Source organism: Pelodiscus sinensis, chromosome 6 (assembly GCF_049634645.1).
Source record: "Pelodiscus sinensis isolate JC-2024 chromosome 6, ASM4963464v1, whole genome shotgun sequence".
Classification (NCBI taxonomy): Eukaryota; Metazoa; Chordata; order Testudines; family Trionychidae; genus Pelodiscus; species Pelodiscus sinensis.
In genome coordinates this window covers 91,875,591-91,895,162 of record NC_134716.1, presented here as the reverse complement: position 1 = coordinate 91,895,162, position 19,572 = coordinate 91,875,591, and the positions used below count along the sequence as shown (strand labels likewise).

General features: G+C 42.8%; 1 long non-coding RNA gene across 1 annotated transcript in view; it reads right to left on the bottom strand.

Moving 5' to 3' along the window:
• The window catches only part of LOC112547651 (uncharacterized), a 36,789-nt gene extending 29,870 nt beyond the window's left edge, over positions 1-6,919 (bottom strand). Inside the window, exon 1 of the long non-coding RNA XR_012904891.1 lies at positions 6,737-6,919. This is a non-coding gene — a long non-coding RNA (uncharacterized LOC112547651). The remainder of the gene's footprint in view (positions 1-6,736) is intronic.
• Between the last annotated feature and the right edge of the window lie 12,653 nt (positions 6,920-19,572).

Sequence of the window (19,572 nt, the reverse complement as noted above, 5' to 3'; positions counted from 1 at the left end):
AGAGTGAGGGGGGATTTGATAGCAGCCTTTAACTACCCGAAGGGAGGTTCTAAAGAGGCTGGAGAGAGGCTGTTCTCAGTAGTGACAAATGGCAGAACAAGGAGCAATGGTCTCAAGTTGCAGGGAGGGGAGGTCTAAGTTGGCTATTAAGAAAAACTATTTCACTAGGGCTGTGTCCAGACTCAAGGGTTTTTTCGAAAAAACTTCACCTGCGTCTAGACTACAGCCGCGTTCTTTCGAAATTAAATCGAAAGAACGCGGCTTTTCTTTCGATGGCGGAAAACCTCATTTCACAAGGAAGAACGCCTCTTTTCGAAAGTGTTCTTGAATGCAAACGACTTTTTTGAAAGAGAGCATCCAGACTGCCTGGGTGCTTTCTTTCAAAAAAGCGGCTTGCTTTTTCGAAATTACTGCTTGCAGTCTAGACGCTCTTTTTCAAAAGAGGCCTTTCGAAAGAGGCTTGCAGTCTAGACGTAGCCTACGAGGGTGGTGAAGCACTAGAATGGGTTACCTAGGGAGGTGGTGGGATCTCCATTCCTAGAGGTTTTTAAGTTCTGGCTTGACAAATTCCTGGCTGGGATGATTTAATTAGGGTTGGTCCTAGAATTCTATGACTGATGGTTCTGACTCTGTACTCTTTTTCTGTTGTCCTATATTCTTAGTAGCTCTAGTTTGGCAAAGATTCTCCACCTGTGTTTAATATCATCTTCCTTGGTGAGGACTGAGGATCCCTTTGCCTTGATTCTGTTGCATGTGTTCTCATGGGAGACAGTATCAAAGGCAAATTCCCATTGTCTTATGTCTGATTTGTGGCTGCCTGACATTGATTAAATCATGGTTTAACTCATTCACTTTTTGATGCATTTCCTCCATTGAGGCTCCCAATACCCTTCTCAGGTGCTCATCTATCCTAAGGCATTTGTCAACTTACTTAACTTCCACTCAGCCCCTGGCATTGGCCAATTGCAGGTGGTACATGTTTGCCGTTATGGTAACAGCTAAAGCACATTAAACCTAGTGCATTTTTCCAAATTCCAGAAATATCAATATTTTCTATTAGTTTTTGTACTTGGTTCAATTGAATTTCTGGTATGAATTTGAGCATTGGAATGTATATTATAAGCACTAGCAATCTCTCTGATCTGTCAGGATAACTGATAATATTGTCAGTTCCCTGTAGACTATATCTAGATGTCAGTGCTTGCTACTCAGTGCATGCCAATCTTGTCCTTTCTGCCAAGAAGCTCACAGTTTTGGGATTAAATCCAAGCATTTTGAAGCATTTGGACTCTTTCCCATTATACAATAATGGCTTTCCTACACAAGAAATCAAGAAGGCTGTTGTTCAATTTACTTAGCTTTTTTTTTGAAAGAAAAGATATAGATAGAAACAGAACCTTTCCTTTGCATTTTCTTAGCGTAAGACCAGAAAATCCTATTTCAGCTTGAAGGCATTTAAACTTTTGCCTGTCCTAAAGACCTATAACTATGTATGAAAGTCTGACATATGGTGCTTGTTCAATTATAAGCATGCCCACTCAAATAGATCTGTCAAACCAATGGCCAGAAGGACTGAACAAGAGTGATTTGGAAGCAGTTTTTCAGTCTGTTCATCCAAGGCATTATCTCTAATAGCTGGGGAATTCTCAGGCACTGAACAAACATCAACTTGTGTTGTAAATCTATGGGAGGATGCTTGAGGAAAAGTGCTCATCAGTGCCTGTATAGCCCAACTTAAACAAAGTCACCTAGACCTTGAGTTGTTGCTGCCCTGGAGTTAATCCAGGCCCCCTGTGTTTTGTAGAGATGGTAAGAAATTTGGAAATGCACGTATTCTCTTCTGTATCTTTGATTTCTCCAGCGGTTTATTAGGACCCTTCTTTGGAAGAAGATAGTGCTTTTATAGATAGTGTAAGTGCAATAGACAGGGTGGCCCTAAATTAGCTGCCAGCAACTGACGCACTAGGCGAACCATGCAATCTGCACCCCCACCTCCAAACCCCTCAATGATATTGCGTCACCATTTGGCACCCCATTTAACTTGGTGCCCTAGGCGGCCACTTAGTTTGCCTATATGGACGGGCCACCCTGGGCAATAGATAAGATAGATCTTGGATTTCAGTAACACACGTGACCATAGAACCATATGAAGAATTATTAGTTAAATTAGTAAAGATAGAAATCAGTGCTAGAATTATATGTTGGGTAAGGAATTGGCTAAAGCAGAAAATGCAATGGGTTGTGCTGAAAGATAGATTTTCAGACTGCAGGAAGGTTGCTGGTGGAGTTTCTCAAGGATCAATCTGAGCCATTTTATTCAATATTTGTATTAATGAAATTGGCACAAAAAGATAGAAGTGTACTTGTGAAACTTGCTGATGATACAAAGGAAGGAGGCATTGTCAATACAGGGGAGGATTAAATTATTCTACAGGAAGACCTGGATGACCTTGATGACTTATGTAAAAATAGAATAAAATTCAAAATAGCACAAAATACACTTAGGATTTAACAGTAAGAATTTCTGTTTTGAGTTGGTCACTTACCATTGAAAGCAACAGAGGGGGAAAGAGACTTGAATGTGTGGGTCTAACACAGAATGATTACAAACTACCAACGTGGTGCCTCTGTTAAAAAGTCAAAAGTGATTCCAGGATGCAAGGCATTTTGAGGGAGGAGGGGTAGAAAGAGAGAGAGAGAATGAATTGCTATTGTTCAAGACACGTGTAAGTCCGCATTTGGAATACTGCCTACAATTCTGGTCACCCATGTTCAAGAAAGATGTATTTAAATGAGACCAGGTTTGGAAAAGATATACCAGTGTAGTATGGTCAGAGGAATGTAGGGCCTATCTTATGAGATGAGACTAGAAGATCTTGGCTTGTTTAGTTTACAAGAAAAGAAGGTTAAATGAGGATATGATTACTCTCTCAAAATAAATTAAGTGGGTAAATTTCAGGATGGGGAAAGAACTATTCAAACTTGAGGATGATGATATGAGAACAAATGGATATAAACTTGTCATGAATGAATTCAGACTGGAAATGAAGGCGTCAAACCATCAGAGGAGTATTGTTTTGGAACAGCCTTCCAACAGGAGTTTTTGGCAAACATGCCTCATTTCCAGCCTGAATTAAGACAGAGTTGGACAATTTTATGAATGTGATTGTATTATAGGATTACTTATGGTGGTAGAGGGCAGGACTCAACAGCCCTGGGGTTCACTCCTGGTTTGTCATATATTCCTAAAAGCTCATGCTTAGGGTTTCAGCCAGTAACCCTTAGGGAGCAGGAAAGAATTTCCCTCCCTCAATAGATAAGATAGATCTTGGATTTCAGTAACACACGTGACCATAGAACCACATGAGGAATTATTAGTTAAATTAGTAAAGATAGAAATCAGTACTAGAATTATATGTTGGGTAAAGAATTGGCTAAAGCAGAAAATGCAATGGGTTGTGCTGAAAGATAGATTATATATATTTTATGCTTTTTAAAAAAAAATCTTTTATCTGAACCATCAGGAATACACAAGACTGGAGATGGGACATTGACCAGGATAGCCCAGAGTTCTGAGATGGCTCAGAGTATATCCTGTCTTAGGGTCTATTTATTTGCATATCTGGAGTGAAGAATTTTTCCTCCAGGTCAGATTGGCAGTGAACTTTTTGTCTTCCTGTGCATTGTGTGGGTGTGGTTCACTTGCCAGGATTATCTGGGTATATCTCATTTAATCATTACCCTGCCTTCCAGGATCTTGCACACTGGTGCTCCTCGGTCCCTTCTATTTTGAATGTGGCATATAATTATTCTCCTTTAGACTGTGAGACTATGGTCTGGTTTCAGTTGTTGGGTTTAATGTGCAGGTGTTGATGGCCACTGATTTACATGAGATGAGACTAGATGATTTGGAAATCCCTTTTGGCCTTAAACTCTATGACCCTTTTTAGTCTTGGCAGGATTAAAAACGGATGATGATCTTGGTGTCCTGTTGTCCTTGCAGCCTGGTGTGCTCATTCTATTAATGTGTTTCTCCATTATAAGTGTTTGTTACAGTCAATTTGAAAAATTCAGGTGGGATTACTGTCGTCTTGGCCTTCTGCAGATCTTGTTATGTGGAGATGTGGATATTGATTTTTCTTCCATGCCCTCCAGTCCCTTTTTTGTCATCCCCCAATTACTTTCTTTTTACCTCACAGGTCTTTTGATAGTGCTCAATATTTGATTGTCGTCCAATTTCTATATTTCTTTAGCAACTGTCAGTTTATTATCCATGCATTCATTTAAGCTCACTAAGTCTTATTTCCCTAAATGTTTCAACATTGCGTTTGTCCAGACATTTGAAGAGTAGTTGTGTGTTCTCTCAGAACATCTTTTTCTGGAAAAGGCTGGGCTGCCTCTCCTCTCATTTTCTTCTTGCATTTCTGTAGTGTTGATTTTCCTTAGTGTTGAAAATGGATCACCCATTGTCTGGGAAGGCTCTTGTTCCTTGATTTATCATAATTTTGGGGGATCCAGTTCCAATTCTGGTAGAGTTTATGACAGTGATATGAAGGCAGGGCTCTACAGGAAGTGGGGCTACCTGAAGCATTTCGCTAGAAATTTTTGCATCAGTGGCTTACATTTCCATCTCCAGACGCAGCCATTTTCTCAGTCCCTTCACTGTCTCCTCCACTGAGTAGTTTATCTGTCTGGACAAATGAAAATTCCCACCACTTCCAAAGCAGATGTAAGCAGGGGCTGAACTGCTGCTTGCTATCAGCCAGCTAAAAGGGGTGTGTGCGTGTGTGCCCACTACAATTGTTTAGCTCTGCAAGGTAATTAACAGTTAACTGTAAACACAGCTCAGGAGAGAATCATAGTTGTGGCTATGTAAATCCCATTCAGTCAGGGCTGATGGAGGGTCAGTGTTGGAATGGAATGTGGAGAATTGTAAAGAATGTGGGACTGTTGTGGGGGTCACTAATCATGCTACCCATAAATGTGGGAACTGTAAAACATGCCACTAGTGCTTGCAGGGGAGACACCACCATCATGGTAAGAGGTCTAGGAGGAACAAGCCTCCCCCTTTCCAGACTTGATTGAACTGAGCTGCGGGAAAGGGTTAAAGGACTTGAGTCAGCCTGCTTCACACCTGCCAGGTGTGAGCTATAAGACTGGCCCAACCTGCCCCTTTCCCCCTTTGTTTTAAGGACAGACCTAAAGCAGACTCCCAGAGGAGTCTTTTCTTATGCTAGTGCAGTGGAAGCTGGATGCCTTTGCCAGTCCAGCTGGTGGCTAAAGAGTTGAAATCACTGGTTTTGCTGAGAGCCAGTCCCATTGCAGCCAGTGGAGAGGCGGCGACCAGCAGAGTGGCTAGTGGGAATCACTGGCTGGTGGCGTAATGTGGCTGGTAGGAGTGATGGCAGGCGAGGAGTGGTGACCAGCGGCGTGGCGCGGAGTGGCAGAAGACGAGGAGCGGCAGCAGCAGGCGAGGAGTGGCGGCAGGTGACCAGCAGAGCGTCCGGTGGCGTGGGACGAGACAGCTGGTGGAGTGTGGCGGAGTGTTGTAAGGTGCCCCCTATCTATCCCACCACCCCCATTTCTACCCAAGTTGGGAAGTGAAACCCTGCGGGTGAACTTTGGGACTCTGGGTGGCATGGACCAGGGACAGAGACTTTTGGGGTGTCGGACTCTTTGGACTTCAGGTGATATTGGCTGGGGGAGCAGGGGGTGGGGGGCGGGCTTAGCTCATGTTTGGGTTATGAACTCTGTTTGTGGTGTTTCCCCCAAGTTAATGCCGTATGACTTCTCTCTCTGTTTCATTAAATGTTTCTTTCCTTCACAAAGACTCAGTGCTTGCGAGTGGGGAAGCATTGCCTCTCAGAGGCACCGAGGGGTGTGTGAATTTCCCAGATTACTGGGTGGGGGCTCGAGCCGGTTCTGTGTGAGATGGACCCCAAGATATTGAGCCCAGCCCTGGTTACTGCCAGGCCTACCCAGCAGAAGGGTTACACAATAAATATCTGAAGCAAGTACAAACCAATGTAGTTCTTTCCCATTAAGACTTATCCCTGTCCTTCATCAGTTACTATTCCGCCTTCACAGACTTCTACCCCCAGGCATCTTCAATGTTCTGTTAGCTGTGAGTCATACCACAGTTCGTGCACACTCCCCCATCATTCATGAAGGGCCAGAATCCTTAAGGAAGGTGTCACGGGCCAGGTTGCCCCTCAGGCCTACAGCCCTGTCATCATCGGGGCCACCCGCCAATGTCTCCCATTTTGTCCTTTCTCCCACCACCTGTGCCCCTAATGTGCTCCCCCAGCTTCGTCCCCTCCAAAGCGAAAAGGGACAGTGCTCGGTCCAGGGCCTCCTAAGCTTCGGTCTTCCTGAGTGTTATATGGTGCCCGCGACAGAGGAGGGGGACTTGGGCCCTCACTCCAAGTCCCGACCCAGGACCCCAAAGGCAGCAGCGTCGGCTCGCTGCCTGGTTGGTGGGGACTCCCCTGTAACTCACCAACCCTCGTTGCCACTGCCTGCCATCCCCGTTCTGGGTCACTTCCTCCTCCTCTCTGAGCTCGCCTTCTCGGTGATCCGCGGCTCCATCTCTCCAGTCATTGACCGCGGCTCCTTCCATACAGGGCTCCTTTTCACTGGCCGGAGCGTCCTCCCCTCCCTGCTCTCTGACCTCTTTTGAAGGGCCCGCCTTCGACAGCCCCGCCCCCTTTGCCCGGGCGCCCTCTGATGACGTCACCTGGGAAGGGGAATCCCCTCCGGGTGACGTCAATGCCCCCAGCTGGCCCCGTACACGCGGGGCACGTGACTCGGGCTGCTGCTTGCAGGCAGCTGCCTCTCCAGCACCTGGAGATGGTGAACGCCGCGGCAAGTGCCGTGGCAGTCCTGCCAGCAGCCCTTTTGCCCCTCACGGGTGCTGGAGGGCAGGATGTCCCTGGTTCCGGGGCGGTCGGAACCGGCGCCCTGTCACAGAAGGATTGGAATTATTTGGACTGTTGAAGCCCCATAAGACACTGTGCTTGTTCTGAATGAAGCTCTGATAAACATCTAACCACAAAGGGGTGGGCAATAATTTTTGAGAGGGGGCACACTAAGATTTTGGAACGTGGTTGAGGGCTGCACTCTTCCAGGATATTAATGGAGGAATTCTGGGGTCTGGGATTGAGGTTGGGTGCAAAAGGGAGCTTGGGGTAAAGGATTGGGGTGCAGAAGGGAGAAGGGAGCAGGTCTGGAAGGGAGTTTGGGTGAAGAAGGCAGTTGTGACCTAGGGCAAGGGACTGGGATGCAGGATTTTGGGATGTGACCTAAGGTAGGAGGGGATTGTGATCTGGGGCAGGAGATTGGGGTGCCAGATCTGGGAGGGGGTATGGGTGCAGGAGGGGGTAGAGGGTTTGGGTATGTGGAGGGGGAGCAGAGGGTTAGAGAAGGGAGGGACTGGGGTGCCAGAGACAGGCTCTAGGGGGAAGGTACTTACCAGCAGAAACCTGAGGCAGAGTGTCTGCTTCAGGCTGCTCACTGCTCCACCAGCATGAGAAGGAGGGGAAGGAGGTCAAGGTGGGAGGGAGAAAACTTCCTACACTGCTCCAGCTCCCATCAAAAATTTTCAGCTCCTGTTGGATGGAAACTGATAGATTGGTCAATGTGAGCTAAGAGATTTTGCTGGGTGGCAGGAACAGCATGAGAAGTCTCCCTCTTCCCTCCCCAGAAGTCCGGAAAGGAAAACAGCAGGCTTTTTAAAGTGTGAGCTGTTCTCTGCCTAAGGTCCTGGTGAGGTTGCTGTAGGCCAGATCTAGTGGCTTGGTGGGCCAGATCAGGCCAGCTGGCAGCCTCTTGCTCACTTTTGCTCTAGGGTGAAATTATGCTTGGTCAGTTTATTAGAATGCGTGTAGGTTCTTTCATTGTTTTGAATGTATTGTCTCTACAATGCTTTTTACCATATAAACAAAGTAGGCTTGCTTAGAGAGGGCTGTATGGTTACTTATATCTGTAGCAATCACTCTGGTTTCTGTCTCTGAAGAGACAGCAAGCAGGTCTGTTCAGGCAGACTGTTTTTGCTGGAATTTGCACTGTAAGTTTACACTTTGCAGCTCCCCCTCAGACAGAAGGGAGAGAAACCTGGGTTTCCACCCAGAAAGGTAACAGCTGAAGATCTGGAATCCTAGGGTATGTCTAGACTGTATCCTTCTGTCAGCACAGGGATGCAGATTAGGTAGGTCAACATTGCAAATGAGGCAGGGATTTAAATATCCCACACCTAATTTGCATAAAAATGGCCACCACATTTTGACGACTCACTTCGTTGGCAAAAAGCGGCAGTCTAGAGGGGGAATCTATTGAGAAAGAAAGCCTTTTTCAACAGATCCCTTATGCCTCCTGCAAGGAGGTTTACAGGATCTGTCGAAAAAAGCTTTCTTTCTCAACAGATCCCCCTCTAGACTGCAGCTTTTTGCAGACAAAGTGCTGAGTCGGCAAAACGTGGCGTCCATATTTATGCAAATTAGGCACGGGATATTTAAATCCCTGCCTCATTTGCAATGTCTACCTGCCTAATCTGCATCCCTGTGCCGACAGAGGGATGCAGTCTAGACATACCCCAAGAGATGATGTCCTTGCTGAATCACTGAGGGAAAATACTCTGAACTATGATAGCAAGTCACACATATGCTGAGTTAGGGGAGGGTGCTTATAGTTATGGCTTCTGATTTTTGGTTTTACTTGTATTGTGTGTTATTTATATTTATCAACAATAAATATTTAAACATTGGCGTTTATCTGAAGAAATGGAAATTGGCTATTATCTATATAGAGCAATAATGGCAGACTATGAGGTGTGGTTTCTAAAATATACTACTGTATCGCACATAAATTGATTCATGTAGAATCAGTGTTGATAACACAATAGAGTTTCCCTAGTGCACTTTTATGTAGCACTGTTTCAAGCAGCACTACATTCAAGTGCATTAGAAATATTGCAAGGAGATTGCACAGTATTCACAGAGCCCCCAAAACCTTCCTATTTGGACCTCTGCATTAAACTCAAAAATTGCTAAAAATTGAACCTTGGAAAATAAAATGAGTAATAGAAGTCCTATTTCTAGTCCTTACTGTCAGGCCTACAGTGTACTTCTATCTTGAGACCTAGAAGTCCCTGAATGCTTTGACTCTGCACTGAACTAGGAGGCAGGGCTATGACAGGCCTGCAGCCTCTCTAGAAAGGCCAGCGTACCTTGGGGCAATTCAACTATTTTCTTTACTACTTTACATTTTGTAAGTAGTAAGACTAACTTTCTCAAGATGTTATGGTCTCACTTGCCCACTACCTGGCTTCTCCTGTATATTTTGGAGAGCTACAGAGACAGGACCATTACAGTTCTGGTGTAGTGATATTGGTGTATCAGGACTATTCATGCTTTCTCCTTTCTTGTGTGTGGCTGCTGCTTCTGATGTCTGTTTCTGTGTGTGTAACAGAATGATGGCAGCCTTGTGATACACCAGTGCTAGGAAGCGACAGTTTCTATCCTACTTTAAAATGAGTTACTCAGTATTCTGCACATTCGTTATTTAACCAACCTCATTTCATGTCACAAATACTTAAGGGGCTTACTTTTATGAGCACTTTCAGATACGAATCACTGCAGACTCCAAGTAGGTCAGGGATTATTTGCAATTACTGCTGATTGCTGAAACAGAGAAACCCACAGCAAATCACCTCCAATAGAAAGTCCTGCTTATAGGCAGCCATTGTAGAGTATCCCTGAATTTTGCAGTAAAAAACTTTTTACTTTGCTAAACATTTTTATTGTATTGGGACATACAAATGAATTTCTAAGTTTTAGGGCCAGAATTTTCCTTTCTTCTTGCTCTTCTTATCTTTCCCTTTCCTTGTGGAAATCTGAAGTAATTCAGCTGACTTAATGGTGGAAACAGAAGAAGAGTTTGACTCCTAAATTAAAATATCATTTTACAAACTCCATTAAATTCAACTATTTGTGTCTCTGTGTGACAAGGATCGATGCACTAATCAACATATGCACAGATTAATAAGTATAGAATACAGAAATGTGAATAATTTATATAAAAGGAAAGATATGGTCAGGTTGCTTGAACTTTTTGTTTCATTGGTGATGGATTCTGTAGACAATTCCCTTTCATGATATACTAATTGTATAGAATGTCAAACATGCACTTCTGCTTCATTTCACTAGAAAACTTCAGCTATTTCCCCCCCAAAGAGATTCACCATTGGTTACTGATAGGCTAATAAAAGGTCTACAGCAATGACATTTAATTTAGAGCAGCAGCATCGAGCTAGTAGCAAGAATGAAACATGCTTCAGGGAAAAATAAGTTCCTCATTCTTATTGTTGGTTTTCCAAGAGGGCAGGGTACATACATTTGTGAGGAGTACACACCGTACTTGTTTCTTTCAGGATAGAAATTCTCATTTCATTTTAATCATCCTTCATTGTTATTGTCAAAAAGCTACAAATTGTTGGGGCTGTGGCTATTTATCTATCCATCTGGCTTTTTTCCCATTGCCTGAATTTGTGAAGAGGGAAAGTATCTCACTATGCAGTGTAGATTTCTTATCTCCAGGCTTTTCATACAATTCAGAACAGGAATAAAGCCAACAGCCATCTAAGTTTCTATACAAAATAAGCACTCACTGTTATGGAGTTTTGTCCTTGTTGTCTGATAAGATATGGCAGAGCATGTAGAAAAGTACCTGTATTGTCAGAGAATTTCATCTATCTGGTTAGTTCCATGATAACACTTTATGTGAAGGGCTGATTGTAGTTTAAATATGTCACTGTTTTGGAAGTGAAATAATGAAATCCAAGTCAGATATATGAAAACATTTTTTATACAGAAGGCAAGAGAGTGTCTTTTATGAACCTCCTATGTTCCAGCTCCCATAATAGTTCATACTGTAAGTAAAGTATCAACAATGTTGCAGGGCTGAATCCTGTACAATATGATTCCTTGATGTTTGCATAAATATATTGCCTACTTGCCTAAGCTTTAATTATTTTCTTCATTTAAAAGCTGCATGAAATCTGAGACAGTTAATTAGTTTATACTGAATGTGATGCTGAAACTCTTCAGAATATACATGTAGAAAATTCAGGTTGAGTTACTCAGTGTAAAGAAAAAACTTAAACAACAACAACAGATAGTCTGGTAGCACTTTAAAGACGAACAAAATATGTATATGGTATCATGAGCGTTCGTGGGCACAGCCCACTTCTTCAGATGACCAGAGTGTTGGATGTCCAGAACCAAAATAAATGAGGGAAGAAGGGAGAGGGGGAGGGAAAGAAGGGGAAAAATGGGAGGCAGATGGGACAGAAAGAGGCAGAGGGTAGATAAGTATCAAAGAGAAAGCTGAGTGTGTATGTAACTGGAAAAACTGGAAAACAATAGATAGTCTATTAGCACTTAAAAACTAAATAGTTAAAAGAGGCAGAGAAGAACCTTTAGTTAGCAGAGAAAGAGAACTAAAACACAGACATAAAGGACCTTTGGCACCTTCATTGTTTGGTTGGTTGATAATGTCCCAGCCATCCAGTATCTCAATTTAAGCCATTAGCATGAGAATTAAACTTGTGAATGAATTGTAGTTCCAATCCTTCTCTGTATACTTGGCTTATGGAGTTGGCCTATAACAAAACAGCAACTTGAAGATCCCTTAATGTGTGTCCAAGTAGGTTAAAGTGTTCAGCAATAGGTTTCTGTATGTTCCCTTTATAGAAATCTGATTTGTGTCCATTCATTCTTTCCTGTAGGGACTATCCAGTTTTTGCTGGCATTTGATGGCATAGATCACATTACTGGATATGCAGTTAAATGAGCCTCTGATTTGGTGGCTGATGTGATTGGCTCCAGTGATGAATTCATTAGTATAGATATGTGGGCAGAGTTGGCACTGGGGCTGATTGCAGAGCTGGGTTCCTGGATGCTTACGATGTAGCTATGTAGCATGGTTACCGGAAAGAATTTGTTTCAGGTTAGGGGGTTGTCTGTAAGCAAGAATTGGCCTTACCCCCCAAGGCCTCTGAGAGTGAGGGATCATTTTCCAAGACAGGTTGTAGATTATGGATAATGCATTGGAGGGGTTTAAGTTGTGGACTGTAGGTAATGACAAGTGGAGTTCTGTTGTTTTCTCTTTTGGGTCTGTCTTGAAGTAGTTCATGTCTGGGTATTTTTTTAACTCTTTCAATCTGTGTAAGGTAGGCCATATTCCAGATTTTATATTTGTAATCTCCTGACTTCTTTTGTTTTATATTTATGGTTCTGAATATTGTGCTTAGAAATTTGGAGACCAAATCTCATTGTTTAGACATGTTAGAAATGATTACAGAGCAAAACATATGAAAGATATTTTTCCTCATTATCTGTATTTACATAATCTATCAAATTACTTGTTTCAGGTTTTATACTTATTAAATGCTAATCTAATGGTGTATACATTAGTGGTGAGAAATGACTAACCAGTTTTGCAAATGCAACATAAATTGAGTTGCTTCCTCTGTTGTTTTTCTTTTACATATTTTGTAACATTTGGTTTTTTTAATAAAGTTGAGGTTCAGTAATTATAGGACTCCAAAACTTTTGTCTTTAGTTTGCAACGCCTTATGATGTCATTAGACTGTCTTATACTAGTAAAATAGCCTTAATTAAGCATAACGCATTAGAAATTGACCTTCTGCCCTTACAGCTCTGCCAATGCACTAGAGTCTTGACCTGCAGCAATTTTGTTACTCCTGAGTGAGCATCTTGTGAATAGGAACACTTCATAGCACTACACTGAGGGCTTGTTTCAGGCAATCAAACTTATTTTTCTGCTTGTGATCTTAGCTAGGGCTTTGTTTCAGATCTTCAGAGATGAAAGGGTATTATTAACCTAAGATTTTAATAAAATATTGTACATCATTGTAAAACTGATGTACAGTTAAACTACTTGTAATCTGGAGTCAACTGTACCTTTACCCACCAGAAATACTTAGTGATTGAGCTGAGAAGGCAACTTAAAACTTAATATAACTTGAAAAGAGTGGGCCAAATTGTCAGCTTGAGAAAATTGTCATAGCAATAGAGCTACACTGAATTACACAAGCTGCAAATCTGGTCCATGGACTAAGAGAACATACACTATAATTTTTACATGGCTGTTGTCCCAGATATCTGCTAATATTTCTGTTAGTTAGCAGTATGACATCTTGCCTTTTGGGAAACAAATGTTAAGCAGATCCAGAAATGGAAGAAAGATCAGCAAACACCAGTTGTTGATCCATCTCAAGATAAACATACATCTTTGTGTGGGTTTTGTTTGATTGTGTTCTGTTGAATATTCAAAGATTAACAATTATAAAGTCTGGTTAGAAATACAATGGATACTGCTGCTGGAAAACTCTTGGTATATTCTAACCAGCATAATTTTTTCAGACAAATTTTGAAGAACTTTTGCAAATAACTAAGCTATGTCATTAATGATTTTTTTCTTTGTAATAGACAAGAAGGCATGATACGGTATATACGTTGAATCTCTCTGGTCCGGCAACATCCGTGGTCTGGCATGATTTTAGTTAGGTGGATGTCCATTTATCACGAGTGCAGCCAAGTTTACCATGGTCCCATAAAGTTTATTTACAGACACCAGTCCTGGCTCTCAGTGTTCTGTGCTGTTATTTAGCTCTAATTTACCCTAAATGTCTTTTAAGAGCCCAGTAAGCAGTGGAAGTATTAGTAATGCTGCTAGACAATATTGACCCCCCATGGTTCAGCAAATTCTCTGGTTTGGAAATGGTCAGATCCCAAGGGTGCTGGACTAGAGAGGGTCAACCTGTACTACCATCTTAAGTGTTATTCTCTGATTATCATAAATAATTTTTTATTGTTCCACTGGAAGAACAATTCTCATTTTTTTTCATGATTATTTCCTCTTAGCTGCTTACATCCAGCGTTTAGTAGTTATCACTGTTTCCAGAGAAGGAAGAGATGGAGTAAAGATGAATAAGTGAGCCAATTAACTGCCTAGGCTTTAACCGCAGGAGGAGTCAGAGAGCAGGGAATTAATTAGATGCAGGCTCAGCTGACAACAGAAGAGGTGACATGGGAAAGTAGGCTGCAGTTACTCCCTGGGTGAAGCGAGGTGTGTTAGGGGTTAGTCCACTCTCATTCTCTAAGAGGAGGAGGTGGGAGGCTGGCAGAGAAGGGGGAAGTCAGGAATGTAGGAGAAGACTTCGAGGAAAAAGCAGCAAGATATACGAAAATGAGGACCATGAACTGGAACCCAGAGTAGAGGGCAAGGCCAGGTTCCCCAGCCATCACGCAGGATGTGGCCCTGGTTGGGATGATTAGTCCTGGAAAGAAGAGAACATGTACGGTGACCATCTGTGGGGCCGAGTCATCAAGAGGAGGTGATGGTTCCTGGAGTGAGGGAGACCAGCCAAGAGGATGACAGAAGGGACACGGCAGGAGTAGGGTGCAACACATGGCCAGAGCTAGTCTCTGTGGTGACCAAGAGGGGGCGCTATTTGCAATGAGTAGACCTGCAACACCGGGGGGGATTACAGAAGACACACTTCCCCAGAATAAACAGAAAAATACAGATACAAGCATGTAAAGTGTGACTGGAGAAAATCTCCAATTCTGAAAAGTACAAATGGCAATGAAAAATGTGCAGCACAGATTAACCCACTGATCTCTGCTCCTCTACAATGGCTGAATCACATACAGATTTTAATGTGTTGTTACTACCTTTAAGCTAATCAGTCCATGACTGAGATTTCATAGATTCTGTTTCCATACAAGAGCTGACCAAAGATGTCATTAAAAATGCAAAGTGAAGGAAACAATACTCTGTGTTGTGGTGTGAAAACAATATATTAAATGGTAGATTTTTTTAAAAAAAGACAGGTTCCAGGAAAAGTTCAGTGTTTACAATAACAGAGAAAGTTGTTAAAGCTCTTAAGTCTCCACTGAAAGGTCAGCGTGAATAGATTTGATTTGATAGTGACATAATTGTGCTGCTGTAATAGACTGAGAGATAAGCATTATTTCTTATTAAATAAAGTGTAATGAAGAAATGTTCATGATAGTACCCAACTGCAGTTATAATAAATTAACATCAGACTTACTTTGTTTTGCCCAAGAAGTTTATGGTTGATCAGCAAACCTTTTAGGTAGGTGATAATTAGAGAAGATTTTCTTGTTTTCATGCTATATCTGTAATATCTGTTATTAAAGAAAGAAAACTGTTGGATTTAACCTCCTCTCATACAGATAAAATGTATATAAGAGCTGGTCTACACTACACAAGTAGACATAAGGCAGCTTATGTCAACCTAAGTATGTCAGTACCTACATTACAGGCTTTCTCCCCTTGATGTAAGTGCCCTATTACACTGCTATCATAATTCCACCTCCACAAGAGACATAAGGCTTATGTCAGTGTAGTTAGGTACACAGTATCTGTGTTGACACTGAGTCTCTTCTGTCGGCTGTCCTGTCAATTTCACAGCAGGAGCTGTGAAATTGACAAAGTGCTCAATCCCCCAGAGAGATGGGCAGCTGGACTGGAGATAGGGTGAGAAAACTGAAGTAGCTTTGGATCCTGCTCCCAGACGTGAACCAGGCAGCCTTGTGAATTTCACAGTGGGGAGCAGGCAGGATGGGGTGGGGCTGAGAAGCAGGGACAGTTGGTCCCCGCTCCTTGATGGCAATAAGCCCCAAAAGACTTCATCCTGCTTCTGGAAGGGAGCAGCCCACTGGGAACTTGTGTGGCAGCCAGGGTCCTAAAAGGGAGCTTCCAGTGAAGCGAAGAGACTGAGCTCACCACGCTACCTTTCTTAGGTCAGTGAAAGTGTTGCGGATGAGGACATGCACCTCTGACCCAAGGAGAGTGCTGTGGACATGCACTGCTACAGTAATTACTGCAGAGGCTATAACTCTGCCTAATATAGGTCAACTTAGGTTTATAACGTACATATACCCTAAGAATTCTGTGCATCATCTTTGTTCCATGCACATATGACCTGATCGTGCATGCCGTTGAGCATTCTCAAATCTCATTGTCCATGAATGTTAAGTGCACTCAACATCATGCAGGAATGGGCTCAAGATATCATAAAGGCAAATGAAATCTTTTGTTACTGTTTGCACAGGATAATAATAAAACAATGTTGGCCAAATCCTTATCTGCACTCAGATTCTTTTGGCCATAACTTGTAGGTAACACAAAGTGGTCCATTGTGTCTTCCTGATTTTCTGACTAGTTTTATGCAAATTGGCCATGACCTGAAGAGTCCATCTGCTATTTGCAGATACCATGAGTGCAGATGTTGTGGGGGCAGGAAAGGGTGGTAGTGGTTGTACAGTGGCTTTCAGCTCTTCGTGCAGCCACAGAGGCATGTGCAGTGGAGTAGCTCAGAGAATCTCTCTGTATTTTCATTATTCTTATCCTAAATTATTATTCCCTGCATTGTTCCATTGTTTGTTCTTCTTTTGAAAGCTGATCTTTTTTTGAGATAGTGGTTTCTAAACAAATCTGACCTATGAAGCATTCAGTAATTAGTACTTTTCTAGAAAATTGGTCAGCTTTAACCCTACTAAGAATATTTAGCATCTAAAGAGTTAGCAGTAATGTATTCAGTGGCCTGGTCTCTTTTTCTTTGAGTAAATTAATGTCTTTCTGGGATGTGATTCAGTGCTAACTTGCCAAATGCAACAATGATAAGGTCATCTGGCCTCCATCTCAGCATTAATTAGTGTGGTATGGATTGACAAATAACTTGTGAACAAAATCACAAGAAGCATTTAATTAAGCTTATAATGACTATTTTATTTTACTGTGTTTAACAATTTCCTCTTTTCAGCAGCATAAATTAATTAGGTGTATTAGTACGTAAAGCATTATTTTCAATTTCCATAGTGCTTCTAATTTGTAATCTTAATCTCCTAGTAATGAAAGCATTCAGAATACATGTTTTAAAATCTAGGTGTCAAGTTTGTGGTTCCTGTACACAGTGTGACTTTGGGGAAAGGCATACAAAGGGTTTGAGTGGTTCATCACACTTGCCAAGCAAAAGGGATACCTTCAGATTGCTCCAATTATATGTATTGTGGACAATGAATCACAGTACATGGGGTAAGCATAAAGTTCCCCATTGACAATAACTTTTCCTCCATCAATGGATTTCTCCTGTGTGTGAGGCAAACCTGTCCATTCGGCTTCAAGTCTGCATGGTACTCAGACATATGCCTAACTAAGAGCAAGTGAGTAATCTCATTCATTTTGGAGATACTTACATGGTTACTTATATGGTTATGCACGTGCATTGGTACCTTGCTGTAATTGGGGCCTTCCTTCTCAGAGCTTCTAAATAGACAAAACTCATTTCAAAGCAGTGGAATGTTTTCTTTGTCCACCACAGATTCATATCAAACGTTAAAAGAAAAGAAAAAGAAAAGAGAGAAAAGGAGGAAAGAAGACTTGCCATTTTCTTTGGGATTTTATAAGTGGCAATGTCTAAAAGTTCCACAACACTGATACTAAATTCCACAAGCAACTCAAATTGGAGTGTATTGTAATAGAAATGCCTTAAATCCTGCTCCCCCTCCCCCCATTTAATTAAACCACTAAAGAATGGCACAGTGAGCCGCAGAATTGTACAGACCACTTGAGACTGCAGAGCAGTACAACATGTTTGGCTGTGAAGAAGAAAGAGATTCAGATAAAAGGTAACTCCCTGCTGAGAGTTCCCACTTGCCAGATCCATTTAGACAGCAGAACTGGACATTGTTCAAAGACCTGCTAGCTAAATAATTATTTTCATATGAAACTCCACCCTGTCACTGACTTTTGGCACCAGAGTTTCCACTTGAGGGGCATGGAAGTGAAGTTTGCTCATCTTGGTTTTGAAAATCCAGAATGTACACATTGTTTCATGGGTTCTACCTGTGAAGTGGCTTGAGCAACAGACTGTATAGAGCAGGGGTGAGCAAGATGCTGTCAGTGAGCTGGATCTGGCCCACCAAGCCACCGGGTCCGGCCCATGGCTGCCTCTTTGGGACCCTTAAGCACAGCACAGCGGCAGACACTTTAAATGTGGCTGATCTGTTCTGAGAGCAAGGAGGGAGGCTTTGTGCTCTGCCTGGCCCCTCCGCAAAATCTCTCATGTCCCATTGGCCAGTTTACAACCACTAGCAGCTGAGATATTTTGCTGGCGGCAGGGTCAGCTAATGAAGCCTCCTTCTTTTCCCTCCCCCTTCACCTTGTCCAGAGCAGAGCCACGTGGAGCAGCTTGAGACTGCAGCCTTCAGGATTCTGCTTCAGGTTGCTTACTGGAAGCTGCCTACGTAAACACCTCCCAGCCAGAGCCTGTCTCTGGCACTCTTTCTCCCTCCCCCCCTCCCCCCACGACTACCTCTCCTAGGCCACCACCCAAACCCTCTGTATGCCCTTCACTCAGGTCACAACTCTCTCCCAGACCCTGCACCCCCTCCTAGAGCCCTTCCCCCGGGCCAGAATCCTCTCCTACACCCATACTCCCTCCTGGTCTCTGCCCCCCAAGCCACTGCCCCAGATCACAACCCCCTTCTTCATCCAAACTCCCTCTCAGTTGCCACACACACCCCTGCACCATCTCCTGCCCCAAGCTCTCTTCTGCACCCAACCTCTGTCCCAGACCCCAGACTTTCTCGGTAGAAATGTGGCCCTTGACCATTTGCCAAAATCTTGGAGTGGTCCTCCATTAAAAATTATTGCCCATCCCTAGTATAGAAGGAGCAGCTTTTGGAACATCAGGAATGGCAGCATTGGAGCCGTCAGTATATCAGTGATGGCTCTCCTCAAAATAATTAATGAAGTTAACTAAACCTGTTCCTAGATGTCCGCCGTGAAGTCCATTGCTGATTATTGCACTCGGAACATATATCTGTGCATATTTTTACATAAATATTTTATTCAGTAGCTCAGTACCCACATATCTGGTCAGCCCTGCGAACTTGCATTTTGAAAAAGGTACAACTATGGTCTCACTTCCTTTCTGAGTCTTTTGGGGTATGATGATCTCCCAGAGAGGTATGGAGAGAATTGTCCCTGCACTGGGCTCACTGCTTCCTTTACAATGAAAGAGGGGCTGAGGCTCAAGCACTTTTTTTTAAACTTTCATAACTGATATGCCAAGCCCAGGGATGCTGGGGCTATGAACTGCCTTTGTATAATAGGAGTGCTAATAGCCATTGAAACAAACTATAAATCTTGTATATGGTGGAAACTATTTCAACAAAGGAGGTGTCACAGCACCCCAATACCCCTAATTCCAGCATCTACTCGTAGAAGTGCTGAGGTTCAGCACTGGCAAAAGTGAAACACTATTTGCACTTAGCACAGGGTGTTTAGCCTAGGCTTTATGGAGGCTGTAGGGTGGGCAGTGGGTGAGGGAGTGGGGTACCTCTTGTGACATCCTGCCTGGCCGAGAAGGCCCTAAGATTGGGGCAGTTAAATGGAGCCAGTTTTGTGAATTTCTATTAAGGAAGAGAATTTTTCTTATTCTTTGGAAAGAATGAGATG